At 34.7% G+C, this 23,152-nt stretch overlaps 1 protein-coding gene across 1 annotated transcript in view; it reads right to left on the bottom strand.

Annotated features, from left to right (window-relative positions):
• LOC145297729 (uncharacterized) overlaps positions 1-23,152 on the bottom strand; it is an 81,410-nt gene that overhangs the window by 22,185 nt on the left and 36,073 nt on the right. The gene's annotated exons all lie outside the window — the stretch shown is intronic.

Genomic DNA, 23,152 nt, shown 5'->3' with positions numbered 1-23,152 from the left:
ATTACGTGTCGTAGGATCGAGTTATCGTCCTTGGCATTCTTTAGGGAATCATGGCAATTGACGATAAAACGATCGTAAAACTTGAAATATTACTTATTAGCATTTCAGTCCGGCGTTGCCCGGGTGTTTGGAGGTGTATGTTGAGCAAAAAGACAAACAAAAAGAAAAGGTCAATTTTTTTTAACTTTGACCTCTGATATGACCCCTTAACATTTATTAATTTGGGCTCAAATCAAGTTAAGTTAGATCCATATTCAAGGAACCTATATCTAAGATTTCAAGTGTTTAGATGAAAAATTGGCGGAGGAGATTGGTAGAGTTCTCAAAGGTCAAATCGTTGAACTTTGACCCCTTAATCCCCAAATTTCTGGCCAAAAACAGATTACAAAGATTTTTCCCAAATCTCAGTACCCTGTATATCAAATTTCAAGTCTGTAGACTAAAAATTGACAGAGTTATTGCGTAGGTAAATGTACACAGACACACACACACACAGAGAGACACGTTTACTTTTATATATATTAATTATCTACTTATCTATTACAAAACACTGTAACATGAAATTGGATGTTTGGTTTAGTTGTTTTCTCTAACGGCATAGCAACACTTTCTGATTTGTTAATGCCAAATCCTGTAAGTTTGGCAAAAGTTTTTACTCTGCAAATGATTTATATCTTAAAATATCTATTCATTGTTTGTTTTTCTTGTTTTGTTTTACGGCATATCACCCCCTTTTCGAGTTATTTAAAGTTGAATTAAGTAATTTTAGATTAAAAAAAAAAGATCACGTGAACATCCAAATATGATCAATTAAATAATTTCAGGCACATTGGAACTTGATCAATTCAAAAATTACGTGAATCTCCGAATGTAACCAATTTAAAAATTACATGAACTTTGGAATGTGATCAATTACAAAATCAGAAAAAAACATCCAAATGCGATTAATTAAAAAATTACGTGGACCTCCTTATGTAATTAATTAAAAAAATTACGTGAACCTCCGAATTGATCAATTAAAATATTATATCGAGTAGTCAACCGAATGTGCTCAATTAATAAATTACGTGAGCGTAACGTAATACATTAAGAAATTACAGGGAATCCCAAAATGCAATCAATTAATAATTACAGGAAAATCCGAATGTGATCAATTTAAAAAATTACGTGAACCTCCGAAATGACCAACAGGAACACCCGAATGTGGTCAATTAGATAATTACAAGTATATCCGCGCGTGATCAATTAAAAAATTACCTGAACCTTCGAATGTGATCAATTAAAAATTTATATTGACCACGGACTGTGATAAATTCATTAAGTACGTAAACTTCCGAATGCGATCAATTTTAAAAATTACGTGAACCTTCGAATGTGATCAGTAAAGAAATTACGTAGACCTTCGAACGTGATGAATAAATTACGTGAACCTAATGTAATCAATGCAAAAATTACAGAAACATCCTTATCTGATCAGTTAAAAAATTACGTTGACATCTGTACCTGACCAATTTTAAAAAAAATACAGTTATTTCCGAATGGAGACAATTAAAAAATACGTGAATCTCTGAAACTGATTAATGAAAAAATTACGTAAACCTCCGAATATAATACATTAAAAAATTACGTGAACTTCCGAAAGGCGAAAAAATGTGAACCTCCGAATATGATCAATTAAAAAATTATTTTCGAATTCGAATTTGATCAAATAAATACTTACATAAATCTTCGAATTTTATCGATTAAATAATTCCATGAACCTAATGTAATCAATAAAAAATTACAAGAACACTCGAATGCGATCGATTAATAATTACAGGAAAATGCTGGTCTGATCAATTGAAAAATCAGGGGAATATGCGATTAATAAATTACGTGAACCTTCGAATGTGATCAATTAAAAAATCACAGGAACATAAAAATGTGATGAATTAATACGTTACATGAACCTAATATAATACATTAAAAAAATCACAGGAACATCTGAATGTAGTCAATTAAAAAATTTCCATTAACATCTGAATGCAATCAATAAAAAAAACTGCAGGAAGATCCGAGTGCGATCAATTAAGAAAGTACGTTTACTTTCGAAAGACATCAATTAAAAACTTACAGAAACCTCCGAATGTGATCAATTAAAAAAAGTATGTGCACCTCCTAATATGATCAATTTTAAAACATGTGTCAATTTCCGAATGTGATCAATTAAAAAATTGCGTTGAATCGATTTAGATGAATTTGACAAGTACGATCCATTTGAAAATTTACGCAACCTAAAAATGTGATCAATTTAAAAAAAAAAAAAAAAAATGCGTGAATATTCGATTGCGATCAATTAAAAAAATATGTGGATTTCCGTATCTGGTCAATTAAAAAAAATAATACAGTAACCTCCGAATGTAAACAATTTAAAAATTACGTGGAACTCTTAATGCGATCAAACCTTCGAATGTGATCAATGAAAAAATTATGTGCACCTTCGAATGTGATCAATTTTTAAAACGTACGTTAACTTCCGAGTGTGATCAATTAAAAAATTGTTTTGACACTTGACTGAGATTAATTTAACAAGTACTTTAATTTCTGAATGCGATCAATTGAAACATTACGCAACCTCATAATGTGATAAATTTTAAAAATTAATAAACATTCAACTGTGGTTAATTAAAAAATGTGTATTTCTGTATCTGATCAATTTAAAACATTACAGTAACCTCCGAATGTAAACAATTTTAAAAAATTACGTGAAATTCTTAATGCGATCATTTTTTTTTTTTTTTTACATTTTCACCCCAAGCAAGGCACATTGCCACTTTGGTGTAGGGGGCTACTATCAGGGGCAGCAACTACTGGGGCACTATGTTGGGATTTGGGCAGCAAGATGTCGGTTCACGTTACATTTGCACTTCTGCATGTCATTACAGTTAGGGAAGCAGGAAACTGGAATGGAATTCCAGAGTCTAGCGGTTCTGGGAAAGAAACTACTCGAGTAGAAAGATCTTTTACATCTAGGGATCTCTACTGTGTGGAGGTGGGATTTAGCTGCCCCTCGGGTTTGTCGAGGGTGTCTACGTCGTGGGGGTACAAGTGTCTGCAGTTCGTCAGAGCATTCACCATTAAAATACTTGTAGAACCGGCAGAGGCAGCAACTTTTCATCGATGGGACAGAGGCTGAAGCTTAGATGCCAGTTCAGGGCCTATCAGATTGGTGACTCTCTTTTGAACCTTGTCTAGGAGCGAGAGACTAGTAGCAGATGAACCAGCCCAAATGTGACAACAATACTCCATACATGGGCGAATGGTGGCCTTATAGAGGTACAGGATACTTTCAGGTGTCAGTAGTTTTCTAGCACGGTAGAGAGAGCCTACCTTTTTCGCAGCGGCCCTGGCAATGTTTTCAATATAATTGTTCCAACTCATGTTTCCTGTGAACGTTAGGCCAAGCAGTTTGAAAGATGTACTCTCAGACAGGGAGTCACTGGCCATTGCTATTGGTGGCAGAGAAGGTTTCTTGTAATTATTGAAGGAAACCAGTTTAGTCTTGGCAGCATTGAATGTGACCATCCATTTATGTCCCCATTCCACTACAGATTGGAGGTCATCCTCTAGTGTTTTTGCCATTTCTTTAGATATGTGTTCATTTGTTTTCCTGTCATGCCTGTTATAGAGTGTAGTGTCATCAGCATATATACCCATCTCAGAGGCAGTTTTGTCGGGGAGGTCATTAATAAATATTAGGAACAATAGAGGTCCAAGGATAGACCCCTGAATTAAAAAGTTACAAGAATATCTAAATCTCTATCAATTCAAAACTCACAGGAACCCGCGAATTCGCTGAATTAAAAATTACAGGAACATTCGAATGCGATCGATTTAAAAACCTCGAAATGTGATCAATTAAAAAATTACAGGAACCGTTGAATATGTTGAATAAAAAAATTGCGTGGCCCTTCTCATGTGATCAATTTAAAAGTTGCATGAATATGCCAAATTTCCATTAATAACGAATCTTGCGATAATGATTACTGTACACCCAATAACCTTATCCTCGAGTGGCCCCAGGGTCTTGATAGGTGGTGACTCCTATGTAAAAAAAAAACTTCGATCTTGAAAAAATTACGTTAACCTCTGAATGCGATCAATAAAAAAAAAAACGCGGAAATCCAAATTCGTTCAATTAAAAATATACACGAACCCGCGAATGTGATCAATTAAAATGTCACTTACATATCTGAATACGGTGAATTAACAACTCACGTTAATCTCTGAATATGATCACTTAAAAACTCTTGTGAAAATCCGAATATAATCAATTAAAAATTCATATGCACATTAACATGTGGTCAATTAAAATCTTACACAGTATAAAATAAGAACACTTTTAGCAAAAAGAAAAAAAAATAACGGAAACAAAAACGAAATAAAAGTATTTTCATTACAAATTCTGAATTCGCAATTTCCAATGTAATTTTACATTTAATTTTACTTAAAAAGCATCTATTTAAAAAAAAATTATGATAAAAGTCCATTATCAAAAGGGCTAACACAAACTGATCTAAACATTTTTATGTTCAACGACGCCACAAATGCACAAGAATTAAAATTGAACATAGAAAATATATATTATGCTGATTTTTATTCTACTGTTTTCACAAGGCTAAATGAATGAATTATTTAGCAGGGCTGTTGATAAAAAAAACAAACAATTGTTTATTCCGAGCGGTTGTGTTTTAAATAAGATTGAATTACTCACTATATCTAGCCATACTGCAAAGTGAAGATACCCACTGTCATACAGACGGTCGGGTTTCAATCCTGGCTTGAGTTAGTTGCCTGTCTAGCCGCACTGACGAGCTATGAAACGGCGAAACAGTACTGTATGTGGATGACTATAATGCTCCTCATCTTGAGGAGCAGTATAGTTGCCTATATATATACGAGCAGGACGCCCGGCGTTGCCCGGTCATAAAATACGCTTAAATATGATATTTTGATTAATGCAGATTTCGTACTTATTATCATATTATATTAGACCCAATATATAGTAATGATTGAAAAAGTTTTTTTAAAAAAATAAAATAACTCGTGTGCCATCACTGAGAATCGAAACCAAAACGTTGAGCTTACGATTTACTTTTTTCCTTTGGCGTTAATGCCTGAGTCATAAAGAAATTAAAACCTGAACCAATAACTATTACGTTACACGTGCATATTCTTAATGCCGTCGTTCGACCTTCACCTGATAAATTCCATTTTTTTTTATTTTCACACTTTTGCACCAATTTTCCCGGCTAAAACCAAAATAAAAAGTTTCGCATGGATTCGAATACCTTATATATTAAGTTTCATGTCTGTAGATTAAAAACTGACAGAAAGTTTGGTAGGCAAAATTTTAAAAAGTATATATATACGCATACATAAATATATAGAAAGAGATTTGTGTTTACTATAAGTTTTTTACGCAAATATTACGTAAATGTAGATCAAGTAGAATATCTGCATGAATATAATGACACGTAATAGTTAACTAAAGATGATCATCCCATAAGAAAACCGAAAAACTTATAGGGAATTAATTAAAATGAATGTTTAAAAGAATATGCAAATTAGCTACATCTTTTGCAGATGAATGCAATTCTGCGATACATATATAACAAAGTTGTATTTTCTTTTTAAATAAATAGAAAAGAGGGTTTTTATTAATAGTATGAATATGAATACATAAACAACACAAACTTTATAGGAGTATATATATATATATATATATATATATATATATATATATATATATATATATATTGGAGATGAGTATTGGCTGAAGAGAGATTGATATTGGTATCTAAACGGTCCTAATTATCGGGTTTTAAACCGACAGTACCAATGACTTGTTTCATCTAAAATCTTTCTGTGAACAAAATATAAATACGCTCTTATTTTCGGATTTGAGCACTCTGCTGGATTTCTTTTTCCAAAAAAAAATTATATATATATATATATATATATATATATATATATATATATATATATATATATATATATATATATATATATATATATATATAGCGCATAAGCCGGAAGAGTCATAGAGTGGATGAAACGCGGAATATTCAGTGTAGCTTAATCGCCATATATATTTTATAACTTACTACTATATATATATATATATATATATATATATATATATATATATATATATATATAAACTTTTCCCTTTTCCTCGTTCTCATATCTCCTTCCACTTCATCCTTAAGCGATAATCCAGAACCATCAAAAACAACACTAACTCATCTCTCACACTGTTCTTCTTCTTCTTCTTCTTCTTCTTCTTCTTCTTCTTCTTCTTCTTCTTCTTCTTGGAACCGCCCGAAAATGTCATGCAAATACACCGATTCTGATTTGTCGATTGATTGAAAGATGGGAAACTATTTCTATTGACTTACTCTATAGCGGTTTTATTTTATCAACGACAATATACACAGGCGCTCGTGCGCGCGCACACACACGCACGCATACACGCATACACACGCCTATTTGTGTAACATATGCGTGTGTAGGTGCATGATACACGCACAGATACACTCATACACGAAGTTGTGTGTGTGTGTATGTGTACGCACGCGCGCGCGTGTGTGTGTGTGGTTATAGAGGCGGATTATGTGGTCTGCGTACTGAGTTCGAGTTCTGTCAGAACTACAGCATCCCGTTTTCTAGTAACTTTAGAAAGTATGAATCCATATGCCGTTTCTACATCTATGAATCAATTAGTAGGGTAGGGACTAGTCCCCCAAACATTGGATGTGCAAATCGTAGAAAGGAAATTCGGAAATACCACTAATCTTACTTGTTTACCGCAACATTGTTTTCAGGTGTTTTAGAATTCTTCTTGCCAATGCGATTGGAGATGTACGCTTGCAGTTTGGTCAACACTTTCTTCATTACTGACCATACATGGGCTATCTATTGTATCTGGAGACTGAAAATAGGTTTTAAAATTTAAAACTATATAAAAAAAAAACTTATTTAATTTTTATATTTTTTATTATTCGTTAGAAAACTATTTAATCAGTTAGTCATTTAATCACCAGCAATCAATGCATCAATTTGCTTTCTCTAATTCACTATATTATTAATATATAATATTTAATATAGACTTTTGTTATATATATATATATATATATATATATATATATATATATATATATATATATATATATATATATATATATATATATATATAGGGTGCCCACAAGGTCTGGCTACATAATCTACAGGATGCTTCCACAAAATCTGGCTACATAATGTGGCCAGACTTTGTGGACACCCTGTATATATATATATATATATATATATATATATATATATATATATATATATATATATATATATATATATATATATAACAAAAGTCTATATTAAAAATTCCAAGATGTTCTCCATCTTACCATTTATACCTTTCAGCATGTTAAAATGTTCAATTCTTGAACTTGTTTTGTAGCGAAAAAAAATCATCATTATTATGTCATTTTTTTTAAATATTTTCCGTCCTGACTCATGAGAAGAATAAGAACTCATTAACTTTTAAAAGAAAATAAAAAAAGAATATGGGCATGATTACATAAATTCGAGAAAATCCGAACAGTAGTTGCAATTGTGTTTTATGAGATTTACGTAGTAGCAATTGTGTTTTATGAGATTTACGCAGTTGCAAAACGAAAATCCGAACAGTAGTTGCAATTGTGTTTTATGAGATTTACGTAGTAGCAATTGTTTTTTATGAGATTTACGTAGTAGCAATTGTGTTTTATGAGATTTACGCAGTTGCAAAACGAAAATCCGAACAGTAGTTGCAATTGTGTTTATGAGATTTACGCAGTAGCAATTGTGTTTTATGAGATTTACGCATTTGCAATTGTGTTTTATGAGATTTACGCAGTTGCAAAACGAAAATCCGAACAGTAGTTGCAATTGTGTTGTATGAGATTTACGCATTAGCAATTGTGTTTTATGAGATTTACGCAGTTACAATTGCGTTTTATGAGATTTACGCATTTTATTTTATGAGATTTACGCAAAATATTCAAAAACTGACACAATAATTACATGTTTGTTTCTTCGCTATGAAACAAGTGCTGTCAAAAATTGGACATTTTAACATAAATAAATGATAAGATGAACAACATCTTGGAATTTGGAATCTAGACATTTTGTCATTTATTTGACTTTTTGTCAGTATATGCTCTGTAGTTATATTTAACCTACGTCGAACTTCATAGATAAAAGGATTAGCATAAAAAAAGGGTGAAATATAATTGAATAAGCATATTTTCCCTATAAACACACACACACACACACACACACACTATATCTTTATATATATATATATATATATATATATATATATATATAAAAGTGAACGTGTGTGTCTGTGTGTATGTCTGTGTACATTTCCCTACGCAATAACTCTGTTAATTTTTAGTCTACAGACTCGAAATTTGATATACAGGGTACTGAGATTTGGGAAAATCGATGTGATTGGGTTTCGGCCAGAAATTTCCCTGTTAAGGGGTTAAAGTTCATCGATTTGATCTTTGAGAACTCTACCAATCTCCTCCGACAATTTTGGGTCTACACAACTTAATAACTTGATTAGCCTAAAATAATAAATGGTAAGGAGTCACAATAGGGGTCAAAGTTAAAAACTGACCTCTCTTTTTTTTTTTTTTTTTTGCTCAACACCTCCAAATATCCGGGCAACGCCGGGCACACATGCTAGTATATATATATATATATATATATATATATATATATATATATATATATATATATATATATATATATATATATAAAAGTGAACGTGTCTGTGTGTGTGTCTGTGTGTCTCTGTGTGTGTCTGTGTACATTTCCCTACGCAATAACTCTGTCAATTTATATATCTAAAATATCACGTGTTTAGACCCAAAATTGTAGGAGACGTTTGGTAGAGTTCTCAAAGGTCAAATCGTTGAACTTTGACCCCTTAATCGCCAAATTTCTGTCCGAAAATCAATCACGTCGATTTTCCCAAATCTCAGTTTCCTGTAAAATTTCCAATTTGTAGGCTATAAATTGACAGAGTTATTGCGTAGGGAAATGTACACAGACACAGACCTGTTCACTTATATATATATATATATATATATATATATATATATATATATATATATATATATATATATATATATATATAGTAATCCACATACAATACCGTACTATATATATATATATATATATATATATATATATATATATATATATATATATATATATATATACTAGCATTTTCAGCCCGGCGATGGCCGGATGTTTGGATGTGTATGTTGAGCAAAAAAAAAAAGTGGTACTAGGAAGGCAGGCTCGTACCCGTACCGCAAAGGAGGGAGAGAACGGGGAAAAAACGTGCCGTCTATGCTGTTACGACCACCGCCAAACCGCAAGTGACATTTTTTTTAAATTAAGCCGTGATAATCGAAAAGAGAGGATGACTTTTAAAAATATCGGCGAAAAAAGCGACCTCCCCTATAGAAAAGTACCCAGTTAAAGGTGAAGATATTAATGCTGTTAGCCAATTTTTCGATATTTGTCTTCTGAAGGGTCGAACTTCAAAACGATACTTATCTTAAGAAAATCCGTCGCCTCTGTCGAAAGTGTTGAGCAGACATGCAAACATAAATACATACATTTATATATTGATAACTAAAAATTTTCGACCCAAACTGACGAAAAAGCTTGCCCTATCTCTGACTACCCTTTATGTAAAATTTCAAATGTTTAGACTAGAAATTGTCTGAGTAATTTGGAAGAGACCGCAGAGGTCAATTCTTTTTTAACTTTGACTCCTATTATGACCGCTTAAAAGTTATTGTTTTGGTCTCAAATCAAGTTATTAAGTTAGATCCATGTGCAAGGAACCTATATCTAAAATTTCAAGTTTTTAGACCCAAAATTGTCGGAGGAGTTTGGTAGAGTTCTCAAAGGTCAAATTGTTAAACTTTGACCCCTTAACAGCAAAAATTTTGAGCGAAAACCGATCACATAGATTTTCCCAAATCTCACTACCCTGTATATCAAATTTCGAGTCTGTAGACTTTAAACTGACAGTTATTGCGTAGGGAAATGTACACATTTGAGACAGACACACAGACAGACACACAGGTACGTTCACTTTTATAGATATACTAGCATTTCAGCTCGGCGTTGCCCGGGTGTTTGGATGTGTGTTGAGCAACAAAAAAAAAAGTGGTAGCAGTAAGGCAGCTCGAACCCGTACTGCGAAGGAGGAAAAGAACGGGGAAAAAACCTGGCGTCTATGCTGTTACGACCACCACCAAACCGGAAGTGACATTTTGTTTTAAATTAAGGCTAGACAATCGAAAGGAGGGGATGACTTTTAAAATTTCCCAGTTGAAGGTGTATATATTAATGTTTTAGAACATTTTTTTAATATTTGTCGTCTGAAAGGTCGGACTTTAAAACGATACTGATCTTGGTAAAATCTGTCGCCTCTGTCAAAAGTTTTAGGCAGACATGCAAACATACATACATACATTTATATATTGGTAACTAAAAGTTTTCGACATAAACCGATTAAAAAGCTTGCCCTGTCTCTGAATACCCTTTATGTCAAATCTAACATGTTTAGACTAGAAATTGTCTGAGTAATTTGGTAGAGACGGCAGAGGTCAATATTTTTTAACTTTGACCCCTATTATGACACCTGAACATTTATAATTTTTGCTCAAATCAATTTATTAAGTTAGATTCATGTCCAAGGAACTTATATCTAAAATTTCAGGTGTTTAGACCAACAATTGGCGAAGGAGTTTGGTAGAGTTCTCAAAGGTCAAATCGTTAAACTTTGACCTCTTAATAACCAAATTTCTGGCCGAAAACCGATCACATCGGTTTTCCCAAATCTCAGTACCCTGTATATCAAATTTCGAGTCTGTAGACTTAAAACTGACAGAGTTATTGCGTAGGGAAATGTACACACACAGACAGACACACGGACAGACCAACAGACACATAGATACACAGACACGTAGATATATTAGCATGGCAGCCCGGCGTTGCGCGGGTGTTCGGAGGTGTATTCGGAACAAAAACACAAAAAAAAAAGGTCAATTTTTTAAAACTTTGACTCCTATTATGACCCCTTAAAATTTATTGTTTTGGGCTCAAATTAACTTATTAACTTAGATCCATGTCCAAGGAACCTATATCTAAAATTTACAGTGTTTAGACCCAAAATTGTCGGAGGAGATTGGTAGAGTTCTCAAATGTCAAATCGTTGAACTTTGACCCCTTAATCGTCAAATTTTCGAAAATCTCAGTACTCTCTATATCAAATTTCGAGTCTGTAGACTAAAAATTGACAGAGTTATTGCGTGGGGAAATGTAAACAGACAGACACAAAGACACGTTCATTTTTATAGATATACTAACATTTACGCCCAGCGTTGCCCGGCGTTGCCTGGCTGTTTTGAGGTGTATGTTGAGCAAGAAAAACAAAGCGATCAAATTTTTTAACTTTGACCCCTATTATGACCCCTTAATATTTATTGTTTTGGGCTCAAATTAAGTTATTAAGTAAGATCCATGTCCAATGAACCTATATCTAAATTCTCAAGTGTTTAGACCCAAAATTGTCGGAGGAGTTTGGTAGAGTTCTCAAAGGTCTAATCGTTGACCCTTAATAGCAAAATTTCTGTCCGAAAACCCAATCACATCGATATTCCCAAATCTCAAATTTCGAGTCTCTAGACTGAAAATTGACAGAGTTATTGCGTAGGGAAATGTACACACACAGACAGATACACAGACACGTTAACTTTTATAGATACATAGACTAGCATGGGTGCCCGGCGTTGCCCGGAAATGAGTAGTATGCTGAGACAAAAAAAAAAGGTCAATTTTTAAAACTTTGACTCCTATTATGACCCCTTAAAACTTATTGTTTTGGGCTCAAATTAACTTATTAATTTAGATCCATGTCCAAGAAACATATATCTAAAATTTACAGTATTTAGACCCAAAATTGTCGTAGGAGATTGGTAGAGTTCTCAAAGGTCAAATTGTTGAACTTTGACCCCTTAATAGCCAAATTTCTGGTCGAAAACCGATCACAGATTTTCCCAAATCTCAGTACCCTGTATGTAAAAGTTCGAGTCTGTAGACTAAAAATTGAAAAAGTTATTGCGTAGGGAAATGTACACAGACAGACACACAGACAGATACACAGACACGTTCACTTTCTAGATACACTAGCATGGGTGCCCGATGTTGCCCAGGTATTTGGAGGTGTATGCTGAGCAAAAAAATAAAAGCGGTCCATTTTTTATCTTTGCCCCTTATTATGACCCCTTAAAATTTATTGTTTTGGGCTCAAATCAAGTTATTAAGTTAGATCCATGTCTAAGTAACCTATATCTAAAATTTCAAGTGTTTAGACACAAAATTGTCGGAGGAATTTGGTAGAGTTCTCAAAGGTAAATCGTTGAACTTTGACCCCTTAATCGGCAAATTTCTGACCAAAACTTGATCACATCGATTTTCCCAAATCTCACTACCCTGTATATCAAATTTCAAGTCTGTAGACTAAAAATCGACAGAGTTATTGCGTATTGGTAATGTACACAGACAGACAGATACACAGACACGTTCACTTTATATATATATATATATATATATATATATATATATATATATATATATAGTCATCCTCATGCAGTGCTGTTTCACTGCTCATCAGTGCGGCTAGACAAGCAACTACCTCAAACCAGGATCGAAACCCGACCGCCCAAATGACAGTCGGAGCTTCTAACCGTTGCGCTATTCGGCTGAATTAGGGCAGCGAACTAACAATGCTTTGATATTGTTCAAATACCTAAGCTCAATTTGTTTACACAAAGAGCATCGCTTAATATGCTAATGATAATTTGTATATCACTTCCCAATATGCTCAACTTAAGATAGGGAGCATTATAGTTATCAGATAGTTCCGCTCTTTCACAGCTCATCAGTGCATCTAGACAAGCAACGACCTCAAGCCTCTAGTGAGACTCTAAGCAACTCCTATCATAGACGTGCACCAGAAGCAGAGATGTGTCATTGAATTCCTGGCAAAAGTGCATTGACAATGGTAATGACTATGTAGAAAAAAAATTCTGGACCACAAAACGTCGCTGGTTTTGATAGTACCACTCCCATCTTCGTAGCTCTTCAACTGCAAAGATCAGAGGATGTACTTTTGGAACAGCTCTCGTATTTTGTTTTTCAGTTAATTTTGGATTCCAGGTTATTAATATTTGAATACAAGAACCAATGAATGTAACGAGGTTTATATAATAGTGCTCAATAATAAACAGAGCAAGATATACTTTTGTTTATATTCAAATAAACATTTTCTGAGTGTTGCTACACTCTCGTGACAATGTTTAGGTCAATTAGCTATAAATAACTCAATGACATTGTTAAGTAACAAATAGAAAGAAGATTCCTTTTTTTAAAGAGGTAAATTCACAAAGGAGTGAGCGGTTCGAGTGAGATTGAATCAGAGTTGGAGAGCGGATGTATAGCAAAATGTAGGACCAACAATACCGTGCAACTCAAAAGACGGGGGGGGGACGCCAAAAAATAAAGTTGCAGATAATAACCCCAGTGTCGATTTTCGTTCCTCAGAAAATCTTCTTGCAGCTTATAGACCGTCAGTCAAGACCAACTGACGGAAGAAGGTATGTTCCGCCATTTTTTACTTGAATAACCCAATTCATAGAAAGATGTTTATTCACTTCGTAAGGAACTGTCTATAAATTCTGATATGTCCACGTTTGTTGACCAGTATATACACTTATAAATATATGTTCACACACTAGATGTCATCATACGTATCGACAATTATACACCAACACTCTAGAGAGGATATGGGTGGTGATGCAAACGTACATGAACAAAAGACGATCACAACACGTTGCGTATACACGTTCAATAGACATGTTACAAGCGTTAAATACACTCATCAATATATACACGTGTTGTATTGACCACGGCTATATGATACTGGCAAACAATGATTTTAGTTCGGTATTTCTTTTGTAGTGGACAGAGTGCCTGCATTCTACCGTTACAATTTTTCTGCTCATTGTGAGTGTCTTCATTTCTATTAAGATTTGACTCATTATTATTTCTAAAAATTATACTTTTGTCTTTTGTGCTATTTTTTTTTTTGTTGTTACGATGGTCACTTTTTAAAATTAATTCTTTTCATTTTTGTCTTTACTGCTACCGTTTAATATGTTATTATTATACAGTTTAATTATCCTCTCTAGGTTTTCACAGCAGCTATAAGACAGTTTTGCGTTGTTATTATTTAAGATGTTGTGTAAGTGATTTGTTTTAGGGAAGTGTTTTTCTGTGAGATTTGGAAATTTTTGACCGAGTTTTGTTTTTAACATTTTGTCATAGGGCGGCGTATACCAAATTATATTTCTTTTTCGTCTATTTTAGCGTTATAAATATTGGTGTCCTATACACACACACACACACACACACACACACACGCACACACACACACACACATATATATATATATATATATATATATATATATATATATATATATATATATATATATATATATGCTTCCCATCACCTTAGAAAGTTTGGCAATCTGTCAATGGTGAAAATTAAAAAATATTTCCAATTTTGACGAAAATAACAGAGATCCTCCTTGTAGTTATGGTTGTATCAAAAATCTTTAGGGTGATAGCGCTTGATATATCAAAGACGTTCAATAGACATAATGGTTCAATAACACAAAGGTTTACTACGCAAACCATCAAATTCTTTCCCTCTGATAGGTCTATAAAAGCAGTTATTGAAGGACAAAATTTGTAAGCTCATGGTGCAACGTTGTTCACGAACCAACACACGTTGTGTGCAGTTTCAATAGCAAATGAGACCAAGACAAAGAATAGAAACTAACTACGACTCGCTTGTTAATTCACTACAATGACATTTAATGTGGCTTGGCCTTTTGGCCAAGATCAAAGTGTAGCATCTGTTCCGGCAGATACTACAAGCTATGACTAGCTAGTACTAGCAAAGACCAGATGTGGGGGCAACCCCACATGCCTGACCTTTAACCAGCTCCCATTTCCCACCTCTCGGGAGCTGGTCCCCTTTTTCCCTTCCCCCTCCCTTTACTCCTCACGTTAAAAATTGGCCTTGTGCCTAATTTGCTCGGTGGGGGAGCAAATAAATACCATCTGTTCCGGCAGATACTGCAAGCTATGACTAGCTATGACTAGCAAAGACCAGATGTGGGGCAACCCCACATGAGTGACCTTTAACCAGCTCCCATTTCCCACCTCTCGGGAGCTGGTCCCCTTTTTTCCCTTCCCCCTCCCTTCACTTCTCACATTAAAAATCGGCCTTGTGCCTAATTTGCTCGGTGGGGGAGCAAATAAATACCATCTGTTCCGACAGATACTACAAGCTATGACTAGCAAAGACCAGATGTGGGGGCAACCCCACATGGGTGACCTTTAACCAGCTCCCATTTCCCACCTCTCGGGAGCTGGTCCCCTTTTTTCCCTTCCCCCTCCCTTCACTCCTCACATTAAAAACGGCCTTGTGCCTAATTTGCTCGGTGGGGGAGCAAATAAATACCATCTGTTCCGGCAGATACTGCAAGCTATGACTAGCTATGACTAGCAAAGACCAGATGTGGGGGCAACCCCACATGTCTGACCTTTAACCAGCTCCCATTTCCCACCTCTCGGGAGCTGATCCCCTTTTCCCCTTCCCCCTCCCTTCACTCCTCACATTAAAAATCGGCCTTGTGCCTAATTTGCTCGGTAGGGGAGCAAATAAATACCATCTGTTCCGACAGATACTGCAAGCTATGACTAGCTAGGACTAGCTATGACTAGCAAAGACCAGATGTGGGGCAACCCCACATGTCTGACCTTTAACCAGCTCCCATTTCCCACCTCTCGGGAGCTGGTCCCCTTTTCCCCTTCCCTCTCCCTTTACTCCTCACATTAAAAATTGGCCTTGTGCCTAATTTGCTCGGTGGGGAGCAAATAAATACCATCTGTTCTTCAGATGCGGCACTTCCATTTCTCGTTCTCTTTCAGCGGAGGAGAAATCCTTCACGACTGAGACAATTTTAATTTTTGTACCTTTTCTCCGCGTTAAAAAACGACCCTGCTGTTTAACTCTGTCCCGTGGGGAGGCATTGTAAATAGGTACAATGACATTTATTTCCTCGTCATTACGGCCGTGACGTCATCCACGTGATCTAGAAGGTTATCCATGTCTCTCGAATGTTTCATAAACGAATTTTGTTCTGAAACATGTTTTGATGTTTGATAAAGTGTTATATATAATTAGAAAGCACGTACTTTGCTCTACAAGTTAATGGTTATCGTTTTTTGCTCATATAATTTTTTTCTCGTTTTTCAGAACCGTCAAATGGATAGTCAAGTAGATTTAAAAAAATCACATTTTCGCCACCTCCTTTCTTCTTGCCTTTAATCGAGTTCAAAAAGCGAGTGAAGTGCCCAAGGATATTTGTGCCGTATATGGAGAAAACGCTATAGCTGAGAGAACTGTTCGAGATAGGTTTACCAGATTCAAACACGGTAATTTTGATCTCAATGACGCTCCTCGTTCCGAAAGACCAATCAAGATAGATGAAGACCAACTCAGGGTCCTTTTAAAGGAAGATGACCATCAGACATGTAGAGAATTAGATGAAAAGATGAAGTGTGATTTTGCGACAATTTCACGCCACCTTCAGTCGATGGGATTCACACAAAAAAAAACCTGGAGCTTGGGTCCCACACGAACTTACTTTTGCTGTTAAAATTCTTTGATTTTCTTTTTAAAAACAACGGCGGGAACATGCAACAACTTAATACATACGCATATCCGTTCTGTTACAATGGTATCAATTCTGACGTGCCTAGATTATTAATTTAACTGGAACCTCTTTCTGATACTCATCAATGATCTTCCAAGTAACATTCTGAGATCATTCGCTCACATCTATAAAGACGATGAAGCTTTTTCTAATTCTCTTTCTTTCGACCTGGAGCATGTCGTGCAATGGGAGAAAGTTTCTTCTTATTTTTAATGTCTCTATAACCAAGCTAGTCTCATTTCACCACCAACGCTCGGATCCCCGTTTTGCTCCAGTCGAAATAAGTATCTCTTCTTTCCCCTATTTTGATAAGCCCTTTGAACTGAGGTTGATTCTAGAGTTTAAATCGAAGACTGACATATAACCCTGATGTCGCCGGAGAAAATGGTTGAATCATTCTAGCACATCTAAAAGACCATGACCCCGGACGAAATTCTTCGACTGTATAAGAATCAGATATTCTTAAAAAGGAATACTGTTGGCATCTCGGGAGAGGAGGGAAATGTTGGTATATATATATATATATATATATATATATATATATATATATATATATATATATATATATATATATATATATATATATATAAGTGAAACTGTCTGTCTGTCTGTCTGTCTGTCTGTGTATATGTGTGTGTCTGTGTGTGCACATTTCCCTACCAAGCTACTCGGTCAATTTTCAGTCTACAGACTCGAGACTTAATATCAGGGGTATTTAGGAAAATCTTTTTAATCGGTTTTCAGCCAGGGATCAAAGTTCTAACGATTTGAAAACACTACCAAACTCCTTCGCCAATTTTAGGTTTTAATACTTGAAACTTAAAATGTAGGTTACTTGGACATGGACCAAACTTTTTAATTTATATTTGAGCGCAAAACAATAAATGTTAAGGGGGTAAAAATTGGAGTCAAAGTAAAAAAAAAAGATCTCTGCGGTCTCTACAAACTTTTTCTATGGTTCTATGGTAGTATAGTTTATTTAGGAAAGCTTTACCCCGGAAAATAATCCTCGTCTGAAAATATTTTACATATAAGGTACACACAATGGTTTCAACACAATATACAAAAAAGCATGAAATATATTTTAATCGTCTGAATAAGAGGAAAGTCACACAATTGCCCAATCACATATGACTGCTCAAGAACACAAGAATAAAGTACTTGCAGTAAATAGAGTCTTTAACATTAAACCACTTTACCTGCTTACTTTATCTGGATGAAAAATCTGGCAATTATTATGTTCCCTGATAATGATAAATTACTGAATGAAAGGAATGGGTTGTGTATTAGTTTTAGACACCTCAAATGGTTCACTCTGTTATATTAATCTATATACTTATAAAACTCAAATGATGTTGTAACGGGTGTTGTAACCCAACATCCGGTTTATGACTTCTGGTTGCGCATGCGTACATAAACAAATAATTAAGCGACAAGAAAACGTATTGTCTTACTGTGTACGTTTTCAATTGTTTTTTTTCCGCGTTTAAATTATCCAAATAAACAATTGTTAATACTTTCTGCATTTTTTTTACATCATTCATTTCCGTATTACGTTTAAGTTATTTTAACGCAATTTTCTTACAAATAAATCTACTTTAACCCGGTGACAACCCTAAGAGCATTTTACAATGGCGATTTACCCAGAGCCTTCCTTTCTTATTTTAAATTTATTCTCCATTTTTTAATACACTTTTCTTTAAAAAAAAGATGCATACATTTTCTTCTACACTACCAACATAAATAAATAACCCAGAAAATATGTCTCTTTTAATTTGCGTTACAAAAAAATAATCAACGCCACATTATACCTTATTGTTTTATTATGTACGTTTTCAGCGTCTCAATTGTTTGTTTTTTTTTTCGCGTTTAATTTAAAAGATATATCAAATCTGAATTTAACTTTAAGTATTATGGTATATGTTCAGTGCACATTTACCTATAACTATGGCAAACCACTTATAATTCAGTGGTTGTAAGTTTGTTTTTGTTTTTGTTTTTTCAAAAATAAACAATTATAAACAGAACGACTCATAGAAATCTATCTATATTCTTTTTTCATTTTAATATACTTTCATAGAAATGTTTCTGTTATGTCGCAAAAAACTATTTTCTTTACGTCACAAGTGTCACGCTCATACATTAATTCCATAGCTAATATAATATACTGACCCAACGGGTCACGGGTATTCTAGCAATATATAATACGTTCACTATATTATATTAATTATAATATGTTCACTATAATTATAATATGGTTACTATAATTATAATATGTTCACTATAATTATGATATAATATATTTACTATAATTATAATTATAATATGTTCACTATGTTATATCAATAACATAATGAATTATCTATAACTTTCTATAAGTATATTTTAGTATTATTTCTGAAATTTTCAAATAGCTGTGCTGATTCAGCGTTGCTCGTGGTTAGTGATATTACTTCACTGGCTAAAACAAACGGCGAACGAGACGAATAAATAACGTAACTAAAAAACTTTTCAAAGGGAATTAAAATGTAATATTTGTTTGTGAAGAAACAAAAAAGAACAGAAAGATATATATATATAATATAGTGGTAAGTGACTTCTCGCCAGCAAACCTCGTCTCACTAAGGGTAGCGATGTCAATGTTGTAGCGGGCGATCTTCATGGCAACTAGGACGGTGTGATACCGAGGGTGAGTCTAGAAGGGTTCTGATATTCCGGGTAGCGACTATCAGAGGTCCCTGTTTGCTATTCTTTATGTTTTGACGGCAAGTGGGATGTCCCGGTGGGTGCGGTCGTCCACCCAAGAAATGTTGGACAGTGTTTAGGCCACCTTTTCCAGGCCCCCTCCTCCATTTGGGGGTGAGCAATGCGATTCCTGAATAGGAATGCTCACTCACCCTGGTAGGACCGGAGAGATGCTGTTCCGGTCCCAAACTCTCAGTGCCGCCTAACATGCTCCCGTCACCCGTTACCCCACCACTGCAAGTCTTGGATGTGAGTGATGAAGAAGATACCTGTGCAAAAAGAAATTGTAAGTGTAAAGAGGGGGTACACAATCCTCAGTCCACTATCTTGATCGCCCTCAGAGGATTCCAGTGGGATCGATGAGAGCTGCAATGACTGGTTCATTGGTTGGCTGCAGCGTCCTGCCGGAAATCCAATCTGTCGGAAGTCCGCCTATGCGAGGACGCCTCACGGGTTGTTACTATTTAGCCCATTGCTGGGTCAGCATTTCCCCATCAGCAGAGCGTGTCCACATGCTGGAGTGTCATGATGCTAGTACTATGGAATGCTGATCCTCCAAGGTTTCTCTCAGGGACCTTACCCTTAATCTTTGGCTCAAGAAAAGACCTACACCGTAAGCTAGCGGAGTGTCTGTTACTTTTTAGAGCGCTGACCGCTCGCCCATAGCCAGAATCCCGATTAGCGAAATTATTTTTAACACGGGTAGTTGGGGATTTTTATTTTTAACACGAGCAGGTGGTGTGGCTAGACGTACCCCTGATGTGGGGGCTTAAGTGGGTACTCAACCTTGCCCAAGGATCTCTCCACAGACTAACAGAGAAAAGGAGGCACCTTACTTCTTCTGTTGCTAAAATAACCCCCCTCCCATTAATAATAATAATAATAATAATAATAATAATAATAATAATAATAATAATAATAATAATATATAAATAAAAACAATACATGCTTGACGGAAAGGATACGTGTAATGAGTAGACCTCGGTCGCTTTCTTCTGTTAAAAAGTTCATATAGGAAAACCATTTTAAAGACGCCAGCTCTCTTTGATATTTATGACGATAGTGATGATGAACATATAAATAAATTAATACATAAATAAAAAAAAAATACAGGATGCAATTTCGCTTTCTTAAATAAACAAAAATACAAATAATATGGTTCGGTATCCATCGAAAATTCAAAGAATATAACACTTATAGCTGGGTGAAAGATAGATAAATTCATACCATTAATTATTGTTATTTTTCACAGGACACCTTGCCACTGAGATGTAACAAGTACGGGGGCACCATTGCAGGGATGGGACAGGGTCTGGAGCTTTGTAGACATTCTTTGCTTTTACCCTCACTAAGAAGGGGCTAGTTTGAAAACTAGAATCAAATCTAGTTGGTGTATCAGTCCAAATGTGAAAAAATGCTCAACGCATAGGCGAATTGCGTCTTTATAGAGATATAGGATACGGATAGGTAAGAAAAGTTTTCTAACCGGGTAGAGGGAACTCACCTTCTTTGCAACCGACTTGGCAGCACCTTCTATGTGTTTGTTTTAAACCATGCTACCTGTGAATATTAGACGGGGGAGTTTTAGTATTGGACTCTTGATTAGGGTGCTATTAGAAACAGCAATCAGTGGTTGGAGTGGTTTCTTATAATCGTTAAAAGAAAAGAGCTTTGCCTTCGTAGCATTAAATGTGATCATCTATTTCTGGTCGCATTCTGCTGGAAGTCATTTTCCAAAGATTCAGCAATAGCGTTTGTATGTATGTGTGTACGTTAGAGAAAGATATTTTAAATCTAGATACATTTCTGGTATTCCCAGATTTTTAATGTGTTTTGATATACTACGTGCGAGGATTTCGAATTCGGACTAAGCACGAGAAAGTGCTGATAAATCTGGTTTTTGAAATTTCAATACCTTAGTTAATCGCATTTACCTATTGCCTTTGATGATCATAGTTTTTTTGTTTGTTTGTTTGTTTTCATTTTATTTCAGTCGAAGTTCTCAGAAGCTTAGTCCCCCCCTCCTTGGGCTAACATTTGATTTTTATATGAGATACATAGGTATTCGAAAATTCCATTAAATGTCTTCCTCACCTTTCAAACATTGAGTTAGTAAACAAGTTAAGGACATAATTTTCCTCTTTCCAATCGACCATTTAAATATGTTATAATATATCTTTATTGTCGTCTGATGGCCTTACTGGATCTCAGGACAAGAATCTAGTTTGTCTGGTGGAGTATCCAGCTTTGTGCTGTTACTTGAGATAATATCGCGTGGAGAAGGTGCATTATTTCTCGTAAAGCCAGCGTTGGTTAGCTATACCAAGATCTTATTTGGACCGCGTATAAAATTCTGACATCATACCTTTATTTATCTCTTTTAGCAAGACTTTGTTGGTCATGGTAGACTCTGGTTGATGCATCCTTAGCCTAGTGACTCTGGTTGTCTGTTTGGTTGGAGCAGTGCCACTTTTCTCGGTCTCCATAGGACGGTAAAGTGCTTTGTACATTTTTGTTAAGCCTTCTTTTCATTATTATATTTAACTAGCGGGACCTGTGGAAATTCCACAAAGGACTCATTCATATGTAATAATATATTGGTTGGCATTCTGTAGATGTTCAGTGTAAATGGAGACGCTCTGATATTATTCCGTTTTTTGTTTTTTTTTGTTTTTGTTTTTTTGTTAAAACTGCAAAAGTAGTTATCTAAGCTAGCACGAACGCCCGGTAAAGCCCGGTCGTGATGTATGCTTAAATATGATATTTTAATTCTTGCAAATTTCGTATATATTATCATAGAAATAATGTTCTATCGATTTTTATATGTTGCGATTTCAAAAATAAAAATATATATCCATATGACTTGGGTGCATTAGCTTGGATCGAAACCGAAATAAAAACTTATGAAAAAAATATATATGGCTATATATATATATATAACTTTAATTCATTCAGCCATAATCGAAATCGAAACCGAAACCAAAACTCATGAAGAGTTCTTGATAAAATTATTTATAAAAAAAATAAATGATTTAAGTGCCATCAGCTATAGTCGAAACTGAAACCAAAACTTATGAAGAATTCTTGGTAAAATTATTTATGAAAAGAAATAGAAGAACATACCAATTAAACGATCCGGATGAAAGCGTGACACTTAAAAGAACACACGCTATCGTATTAATATATAAATAGGGGGAAGACAAAAACTTTTTTATCTACTTGGTCGCGAACAATAACATTCTTATCATCAACACCATTTATCTCTATACATTGATTTTTAACGTACTTTTGTATATTGTCGTGACGGCCTAATGACTAACATTTCATTATAATATTTATTAAGTCATGGGAGTAGCAGAATTTTTTTTTTTTACTCTGTGCTTTCTGGCAGCAAATATATCGTCATTATCAACACCATTTTTCTTCATAATTTGATGTACACAC

The sequence above is a fragment of the Euprymna scolopes genome, chromosome 2 (assembly GCF_053919585.1).
Source record: "Euprymna scolopes isolate OS-2025 chromosome 2, ASM5391958v1, whole genome shotgun sequence".
In the NCBI taxonomy this organism is placed as follows: Eukaryota; Metazoa; Mollusca; class Cephalopoda; order Sepiida; family Sepiolidae; genus Euprymna; species Euprymna scolopes.
Note: the sequence above shows the minus strand (reverse complement) of the source record. Positions and strands in the feature narration are given on the sequence as shown.